Here is a 9,932-nt window from a genome sequence, read left to right as displayed (position 1 = left end):
TCCCATTCTCAGAGAGGCAGCACATACCTGTCTGATGCTAGTGTTCTCTGAACTTAAAATCACCAGTGTTTATTCAAAGAGCTGATGCAGACATAATAGCCAGACAGGAAGACTTTTGCAAGTAGCCTGGATATGCAGGCTTTATTGGGGCTGTGAGCCACTTAGTGCTGACTACGTTCATGGAAAGAAAGTAGATCAGTTACTCTTCTCATTACTTGGCAAAATACCCAACAAAAAGCAATGGAAGCAAAGAAGGAAGGAGGGAGGCAGAGATGGAGGAAGGGAGAGGGAAGGAGTAAGTAAGTAAGTAAAGGTTTATAGTGGCAGGTGTGTGAGAAAGCTGGTCACATTGCATCTGCAGTCAGGAAGCAGAGAGATGAATTCTGGTCCTCAACTAATTTTCTTCTTTCTGGGACCCCAGCCCAGAGAACGGTGCCACCTACGCTTAGCGTGGAGCTTCCCAACTCTGTCAAACCTTTCAGGAAACACACTCACAGGAAAAACCAGAGATTGCATTGCCATGATGGCTCTAAATCCCATAAAGTTGACGATGAAGAGTAACCATCACAGGGAGATGGAGTTATGCGTATATGTAACAAATGCTTCAAACATAGATTGTTACCCCAACAATTGACCTTGTCACCCAGCATCAGTCCTCTGGGCATACGATAGGAATTAATATGTTTATTGACTAACAACTCTCAGACCTGTCTATTTATATTACAGAAAGGGGAGATATTGGTACCTCCCATTTGGAGGCACTGAAGACTTGAGAGAAAGACTAAAGGGGGTTTATAGGAATTGGATTTGCACTGGCTATAAATGCTTTGTACGTTGTCGGAGGCTGTAGGTTAAAGTTTTCTAATTAATATCACATCATCAGCCCAGGTTGGGAGCTCTTTAGCCTCCCTCCCTTCCTAAGAGCCCTGGATTTCACCCTGCAATCAAGTTACCACAATATGGCTCTCAAAGAACACCCTGAAATCATTCACTGGGAACTGGCCTGACAGATGGGGGTTAGTCCTTCCTAAGTTGTTTAATGGCTAATTACATGCTATGGAGTGCCAAAATTCAGTGAGACCCTGTTAAAAATAAATCCAGTTGTTTACAAGGCATATGATAGAAATTCAGGTTTGGTATTCTTCTACTTTTAGGGTCTGGGTATTGAGGCTTTGGCAAAGGAGAGACCTGGAAATAAAACCACTGTTTTTATAACAGACCTTTTACCTTTAATGCCCATTTTATCCCAGTAAGTGCAGAAAAGTATGGAAATATTGCCATGCTCTTTGGTGCAATTTCCAACTGTATTTTTTTTTCTGTTAAAAGCCCCCAAAGGGAGTACATTTCTCTACCTACTTATTTGCCACTGTCAAAAGATAACAAAATGCATGCATGACAGTCTCTGCTGTCAGTCCTCAACAAATATGCAATTATTTCAGGCTACTGCTTTAAGGAAAAATTATTTCCACAGAAGAGACTTTCCTCTTTTCTGAACATAAGTGGGGTGGGGTTGTTGCCTCCAGATGTTTTCAATCCCTGAGGACTGCAAAGGAACATCTGCTTCAACACATGCAGGTTGCTTTCCTGTAGCAGTGCTAGCTCTGGTGCCTTTTTGTGAATAGCAAGTGAAGGACACAGAGTAATTTCTCTCACAGCCTTAGAAAACCTATCATTTCATGACATTCCATGGGGATGTTGGGCAATAAGTGATGGGAAGGTTTAAAGGGGAGGAGAAAATAGACAATTTTGCCCACCACAATCCAGGACAGATACATAACGGGAAGTTCTTGAAAGATACACAATTGACTGCCTGTCACAAATAATTGATGGCTGAGATCCTGAAGAATGTGGCCATGATAAAAATTCTGTATAGATTCTCACACACTCGGCATCCTCCTGACACCTCACTGGCTTCCTTTTTGCAGAAATCTTTGTGGGATCAAATTAGAAGCACTGTTTGCTGAAAGGCAATATTCCCTCCTCCAGGTTTATGAAAGCAGAGCTCCTTGTCTCCTGGGGAGCTTCGGTTTGGCTTTTATCTTTACACTGAACTCCAGTCTTGAACTTTATGACAAATAAGTGCACATAGCAATGACATAACGGACATACCTTTTGGTAGAAGGATAAGGAGGACTCACCTGATTACTTGAAGTCTGGAATGAGTTAACACAACTCTCTCAGATTTGGAAGGGTCATGGAATTTTTTCCTAAAATATTCTGCACTGTTTCGTGAATTTTGCTCAAGTGAGGAACCACTGTTGTGAATGGACAGAGGAGGGTGGTTGTTTGACGTCCAGTGGGAACTAGAGAAAGAGAGACATAGACTACCAGGTGGATGTTATAGGAGTGTTACTGTTGGCTCACTGCAGGGAGAACCTTTGCTCCCTGAGAAGAGAAACAAGGCTCACTTTACGTGGAGAACTGGTCCCTTGTTATGGAGGGAAACTAGATAGAACTGGAGGGGTTCTTGGGAGGGCTCCTTAGCAGTTTGTGTCAATGAAACAGATGATCTTTAAACATGGCAACAATGGTGCATGCATGCCTGTAACCCTAGCACATAACAAAGGTGTGTGTGTGTGTGTGTGTGTGTGTAGATAGAAGTCTAGGATCACTGAGGCTTGCCGTTCTACCAGCCTAGATCCAGGTTCAATGAGAGACTCTGAAGAAAGAGTGATAAAGTTGGGCTCTTTCCTTCCTCCTCTGTATGCATGGCTATGTTTATTTGCATATGTAGGTGAATATATCACTCCCCATACACACAAAGACTTTATAACCCTTTATATCATGTCAATCATTCTACCACTTGTGAGGCTGGAAGAGGTTCAGGGTTTCCCACAAGGCAGTTGGTCTCACCAATGTTTTCTTCATTTGTTTCAGAGAGTCTTTTTTTTTTTTTTTTTTTTGGTTTTTCAAGACAGGGTTTCTCTGTATAGCTCTGGCTGTCCTGGAACTCACTTTGTAGACTAGGCTGGCCTTGAACTCTTGAGCTCAGAAATTTGCCTGCCTCTGCTTCCCGAGTGCTGGGATCAAAAGCATGAGCCACCACGCCCGGTGTTTTTTGTTTGTTTGTTTGTATGTTTCAGAGAGTCTTACCTCACTATCAACTTCAGCATGTTAAACCTTGTGCTGATGACACGTTCCCTTTTTGAGTAAAGACAAGGTTTCCCACATGTGTTCATTACTCTGCAAGAAGACAAGTGGTAGACTGGCCACCTCAAACCTGTAAAAACAAGACAGGACAAAAATGACATTAGCATGAACATTTTTAGAAGTTCCTTGAACTTCCCTTTTGCAACTTCTCATTTCTGCAGGTTCCCCTGGGCCCTCATGTGGCAGGTAGACCCTGTGCCAACATTGCCTTTTTTAAATTTCAATCTTACGGCAGTGATTCTCAACCTTCTTAATGCTGTGAGCCTTTACTATGGTCCTCATGTTGTGGGGACTTCAACCATAAAGTTATTTTTGTTGCTACTTCATAACTATAATTTTGCTACTGTTATGAATTGCAATGTAAATATCTGATCTGACATGCAACCCCCATGAAAGGGTCATTTAACCCTCAAAGGGGTTACAATCCACAGGCTGAAAACCACTGCTCTATGGTGAATTGTGTAATGGGTTCCAAACTTCTCTAAGCTGGTTCACCAATGTAGTCAATCTTGTAGGTGATAAAGGGCATTTCCAGCTTTGAAATTAAGTAAGGGACACCTTCACAAGGAAGTGATTGGCTTTTCTGGAGTTGCTGCTCCAGCATCCATTCCAGAGAGTAGCATCATCTAGCAGAGACTGGAAACACTTCTCTGGATTTGGATAAATATATACATACTGCTTTCAAAAGGACAAATCTGTGTACTCTGTCATCTCCATGAGTTCTACATAGCCTTGTACATCTATATGTATAGAACAGTCCAGAAAATTCCCACCTCTTTTTTATTTGGAAAGAAATTATTCCCATTCTCCAGAGAAAGAATTAGATGTGATCTCTTTAGGGACTGGGGAGGTAGCTCAGTCAGTAAGCGTATGTGACCCAAGCATGAGGACTCAAGTTTTGATTTCCTTGTATCTGTATAAAATCCAAGTGTAGTGACGTCCATGCTCGAGCACTGGGGAGGTGGAGACAGGAGGATCCCTGGGCATTTGCTGGCCAGTCAGGTTAGCCTCATCAGTGAGTCCTAGGTCCTAATGAGAGACTTTGTCTCAAAGGAGTTGGAAAGCATTTCTGGCGATAACATAAGGTTTTTTCTCTGGCCTTCATAGGCATCACACACACACAGACACACACACACACAGACACAGGCACAGGCACACGCACAGGCACACACATGCACACACACACACACACACACACGCGCACACACACACACACACACACACACACACACACACACACACAGTTGCACAAATGCCAAAAAATTACATATGCAGGTATTGGTAGTTTTTAACCATACAAAACATAGTACAGGCAAACACTCATCACTATTTTGAACTTGAATCCCAAGCTTTCCAGCCTCTTTGTAACAGAATTGGTTCTTAACACTTTAAAATAAGTCATTACAAGTCTGTGTATATACTCCCATCAATCCTTCCAATGATCCGTGCATCCACTCTTTCCAAACAGATACCATTTATCAAACCTCTGTTTGTGCCCAGCATGGTGCCAAGGACTGAAGACAAAGACACTAATAAGATGAACTTCCTGCCTGCAAGCTAGTGGTTAGATTCTAATGGGAAGATGTTCTGCCATTTTGAGGGCCCCTCTGATTTCTGTGTAGTACCCTTAGTATGACCATATAACTCAACATCAATGCAAACCAGTGGTCTTTTCATGAAAACATACTAATCATAACATTTCCTCCTACTCTGCAAAGTATCTTCAGTATTCAAACTGTATCTCTGTTTCATTTAAATCCCTTTATAAGATGATGATTCTAAGGAACTAAATTTAGTTTTGAAAACTGTTCTGAACTTTGAAGTCATTAAATGTAGGCTTTGTGTGTGTGTAATATGACAGAGAAAAATTGCAGGCAGTAGCATCTATATTGAAAATTCTGAACTGGATTGCCATCAATTGCTAATAATACATCATAATTATTCTTATAGGGTTAAGCTTTTCTCTTTCCTCTTCCACCTGCCTTGCTGAGATAACCTCTAAGGATGTCCGGGAGGACGGGAGGGCTAGAATTCAAAAGCTTTCATGACAGCTGAGCTCTCCATGCAATTCATTATAGAGAAAAGATGGGGAGGGGGCTGTCAGCCAAGATAATGACTGTGCAATTTCCAGTCCATTCTCCTTGCAGCCAGATCTTGGAGGCAGCCCATGGACCAATTTCATCAAGCAGGCCTTGCTCATCTCTCATCTGTCTATATTGGGAAAGAGGTTGTGTCTGGATAGAGGGAGAGCAAGCTGGCAGCAGGGCTAGTGTGGGAGATTTGGAGAGGGATAAGCTGGGGAGGTGTCATCCCTAAAGCTTCAAATCTTGGGGTTCTTGGGTGTGGTACTGTCTGACATCAGTGCCGAGATAATGAAAGCAGAAGGTGGAAGGCATGGGAGTGATGGAATTGGGGGTGGGTAGTGTGTGTGTGTGTGTGTGTGTGTGTGTGTGAGTGTGTGTGTGTGTGTGTGTGTGTGTGTGTGTGTGTGTGTGTGTACTAGCCCAAGCTGTGTTCCCAGCTTTTTCTGCTTTCCCAGATTTGAGCCCAGAGCCAAGCAAAGCAGTAACTCCATAAATGTTTGTTGTCTGACTGATTGTGATGAAGAAGGAGAAATAAATGCAAGGTATGGGATTAGTGACAGCCATGAAATTTATGCTCAGCTTTTATGGAAAATGAAAATCACAAGCTGGCCTTCAATACTCAAGCCTCTTTGTGCCAAGGGAATAAGATTCTCTGCAGGGAGATTATAGCCTGGGAAGCAGGACTGATGTGAAATTATCTAATGAGAGGAAGCTCAGACATCTCTAGTGCCATCTTTACAGGGACCCAGGGTTTTAAACGAACACTGGTTGTTGCATCTGTTATGGCAGGCTAGACCCAAGGAAGTCTTGCACACACTCAAAGAGAAGCCAAGTGGATCTCTGAACACAAGGGCTGTGGTTTCTTCCAACTAGAGGTTGGCAGGTGCCACACATCTGAGTGTTCTGTGTAGGTTTCTGTTTTCACTTTCACTATGAGAGCTGTTTCATTTTCTCTCCTAGCCCTGCTACCTTCCTTTCCTGATGCCTCTTTCTATTTATATGTTCTTGGCAGATTCTCAAGGTTATAGCCACTGCTGAAATACAAACCTTCCCTCATTGCAGTAGGGAAAAGCCAACCCTGAATGCTATATAGGAAGTAGCACTGGTAAGGGGAATATAGAAGAGCTATTGGATAATAAGTATTTAAAGTCTTTCTTGAGCCCAACTCCTTCAGAAAGAAGACAACAACAAACAGTTTCAATTGTCCCTCTTTATCAAACCTTTGCTGTTTCTATACATCCAAATTTTAAAGAGGGACTAAGTTGCTTGGGATGAGCTCTGTTTCTTCAGTCTCTCTTATAGTCACTGTAGCCATGTGATTGAATTCTGGTTACAAGATCCAAGCACAAGTGATAGATCTAACTTCCTTTGTCCTCTTTCCTTTCATTATTAAAAGCAACTAAGTATGACAGCCTTCACTAATCATGAGATTAATTTCAGGATTCCCCCACAGATGTAAAATTTCATAGAAATTCAAGACTCTGAAATACATTGGCATCATAATCACATACAAATGCTCCACATCCTCCCTGCAGACTTGGACTCATCTCTGGAATGTTCACACTTGCTACCCTGTGCAATGAAGATGTTGTGGAAATGGCTGTTGGGCTGCATTGTTTGGGGAATAATAACAAGAATACTGTTGTGCATATTCAAGAGATAAAAATATTTGGTACTTTTGTGTAATACTAGGGATTAAATCAAGGGACTTGAAAATGCTAGGCAAGAGGTCTACCATGGATTTCTGCATCCAGCTCTTTTACAGAACATGTTTGATCCAATCAGCTCAATCCCATAGATGTAGGGTCAAACACTATAATTTACATACAGAGTTTAGTTGCATGACCCAAGGGAATTTGACAAACACACTCTACTTAAGACAAAGGATTTTTTAATCATCCAAGAAAGTTCCTTATATCTCCCTTTCTAATACATCCTTTCTCCCTGACCTATACCAAACGAATCTCCAGGTCTTCCTAAGCATGAAATAACCACAAGCACTAGTTAGTTTTGCTGCCCCCCTTTTGAAATAGGGTCTTCTATGCAGCCCAGGCTGTTCTCAACTTATTAAACCAGAAACCCCAGCCTTTCTAGTGCTTGTTCTTGACATTGATAGGAGTGGAATTTTATGGCATGTCTGTAAGCTTTTGGTGTGTGGGGATCCTCTCATTCAACATTGTGAGATTCATTCATGTTGTTGCTTGAAACTACTGTTTATTCCTTTTTATTGCCAAGTGATGCTTCCTCGCAGTGATATATTATATTTTATCTATTCTCCTGTTGACAGGCAATTGATGTTTCTGGTTTAGGAATACTAGAAATAAGGCTACTGTGATAAGTTGAATAAATCATGTAGAGTATTTTTAGTTCTCTAAAAAATGGAATTGCTGGATTGGTGGGTAAGGGGTAAGAAATTTCCAAGGAGTCTCTCAAAGTTGTTTTATTTTACAGTCTCTTACAGCAGCACAGGAAGGTGAAGGTGCCTCATATCCTCAGTAATGTTTACAACTATGGGTATTTTTAATTTTAGCCATTCTAGTGGGTATTTTGGTGGTATATATTGCATTTCCCAGTTGTCTGTTGACCAATGACATGGAGCCCTTTTGTGTACATATTGCCTATTCATATTCTTACATGTCTGATTTGCCCACTGTAAGAGTGTATTGCTTATATTTTTCAAAAGTTGCATCCACTTCTGATGTAGAGTACAAAGAATCATCTTACCAGGGCTTCCTTACATCCGTCACTGTTTTCAAGACCTATAAAAGTGTATGATTTTTATTTTGTCCAGATTTTTGTTGTTATTATCACAGGATCAAAAGTCTTTCCAGGGACTGACAAGGTGTCTCAGGTGGCAAATCATCAAGCATAAATATCTGAGTTTGATTCTCAGTATTAACATGTGGAAGGAAGGAGAGAATTGATCCCCCCTAAGTTGTCCTCTGACCTCCACATGAGTACCATGTCATATATGTATGCACACATATAAATAAACAACCAGATAAATGTAACAAAAAAATGCCTCTTCATCCTCTTGTTCCCAAATCCTAGTAAAACTTGGGGAGAAATATCCTAAATGGTATGAGTGTGCCTTTCTTGTTTGCTTCTCCTTTTTGAGACTTGGAAACCTGCAGTGGTCATGCTTCACACAGCTGAGGGGTGTGGAAGGCCTAAGGGTAAGGGGCCTTCCCCTTTGAGACGAGACGCCCTAGAAAGAGAATCCCCAGAACTTTGATATGACCTTGCATGTTAAAGGCTCTGACAATTGGGTTTTTCTGATTTAAGCAGCCACATCTGTTTCTAGCAGACACAGCAGTTGGCTGAGATTTTGCTTGGCAATGAGTCACTGGAAGAAGCTAGAAGTAGCCAGAGGATGAAGGGAGTTGAATGATACTATTTTGAGAGGTCATGAAACTTTTATGACAGAGTCTAGCTGGCAGACATAGGGATATAGGAATGGGGCTTGAGGGTTCTAGACCATCTCCTCTTCTGGCTCAGGCTTTCTGTCCCAAGGTGAGGGCAAGCAGCCTTATGCCTCCCACCCCCACCCCAGGAGCTGGGTTTACTGCATGTTTTTCCCACCATGATGAACTGTGTCTTTCCCACCATGATGAACTGTTCCTACTCAAACTGTGAGCCAAAATAAAAATCCTCCTCTCTTGTTTCTGTCAGGTACTCTGTCCCAGTGTTGGGAAAAGTAGCTAACACAGGAAGCTTCTTGTTTGTGGCTTCCTCTTGAGGTGTGTAACAGTTTCTTTTCAAAGTTTTAAGTAACTGTACTTTGGGTTTCTTTGGGTGAAACCCTGTGCTGAGACATACCTTGAAAGAGGTTCATTTTATTTAGGTTTTAGTAAGTATTGGAACAAGCCTGAGACTAGAGGATGGCTTGGTTAGTGAGATTCAGCACTTCTCTTCTGAGAAAGAAGCAACATTTACAAAGTCTTATGCTCAAATATCTAGTCTAGAAGGGTTTGGGACCAGTGCTGGTCAGTGTTCCCCTGTGTCAGATGAGGACAATAGCTGCCCACTTCCTGTATTATGGTGAGATTCTCCTTTAGAGCTTCATGGGCTTTATGGGGACTTACTTGCTTCTCAGCTTGGCTGTGAGCTGACAATCAACTGACTCTCATCTAAATCTGTTTCCCAGTTGGGAATTCAGCATTGTGAAGCTGGTGAATCATAATTTATCCGCGCATCATTTCTAGGATCTTCACTGAGTGGGCAAAAATTGGAAGGGAAATACTATTTCCAACCCAGAACTAAAAGCTGAGGCCCATGAGGGAAAGGGGACTCACTCAGAAGCAATAGCCATAGTGCTACTGGCCCTGAGGCCAGTGTTTTAGAACATATGGTCCAGGGACCTTCTTACTCCTGACTCCAGGTATGCAGGGCACTAAAAGGACATAGATGAAAAGAAGCCAGAAAAATGGCTGTTTTTTTGGCTTCTCAGTAACATACTGGAGACCTGTCTTCAGTTTCCTAGTTTTTTTTTTTCTCCATGATAGAAGCAGAAAGCTAAACTACTGTTACAGCAGTAAATTCATTCCTGACCACAAAATCAAATTCCACCATCCTGGACTTGGGGGTTTTCTCCCACATACTGATGATCACAGGTAGAAAAGATGAATCAGGATCAAGTCATGAATGGCTTTGTCTAACTCAGTGGTTCTCAGTGGAGGGAGGGAGTGATTTTGTATA

At 41.9% G+C, this 9,932-nt stretch overlaps 1 long non-coding RNA gene across 1 annotated transcript in view; it reads right to left on the bottom strand.

Moving 5' to 3' along the window:
- Positions 1-2,135: 2,135 nt before the first annotated feature.
- Positions 2,136-9,932, bottom strand: part of Gm34406 — a 14,709-nt gene continuing 6,912 nt past the window's right edge. Inside the window, exons 2-3 of the long non-coding RNA XR_386854.3 lie at positions 3,094-3,220; positions 2,136-2,303 (exon numbers count right to left, since the gene is read on the bottom strand). This is a non-coding gene — a long non-coding RNA (predicted gene, 34406). The remainder of the gene's footprint in view (positions 2,304-3,093; positions 3,221-9,932) is intronic.

This window comes from Mus musculus, chromosome 19, assembly GCF_000001635.26.
Source record: "Mus musculus strain C57BL/6J chromosome 19, GRCm38.p6 C57BL/6J".
Classification (NCBI taxonomy): domain Eukaryota; kingdom Metazoa; phylum Chordata; class Mammalia; order Rodentia; family Muridae; genus Mus; species Mus musculus.
Note: the sequence above shows the minus strand (reverse complement) of the source record. Positions and strands in the feature narration are given on the sequence as shown.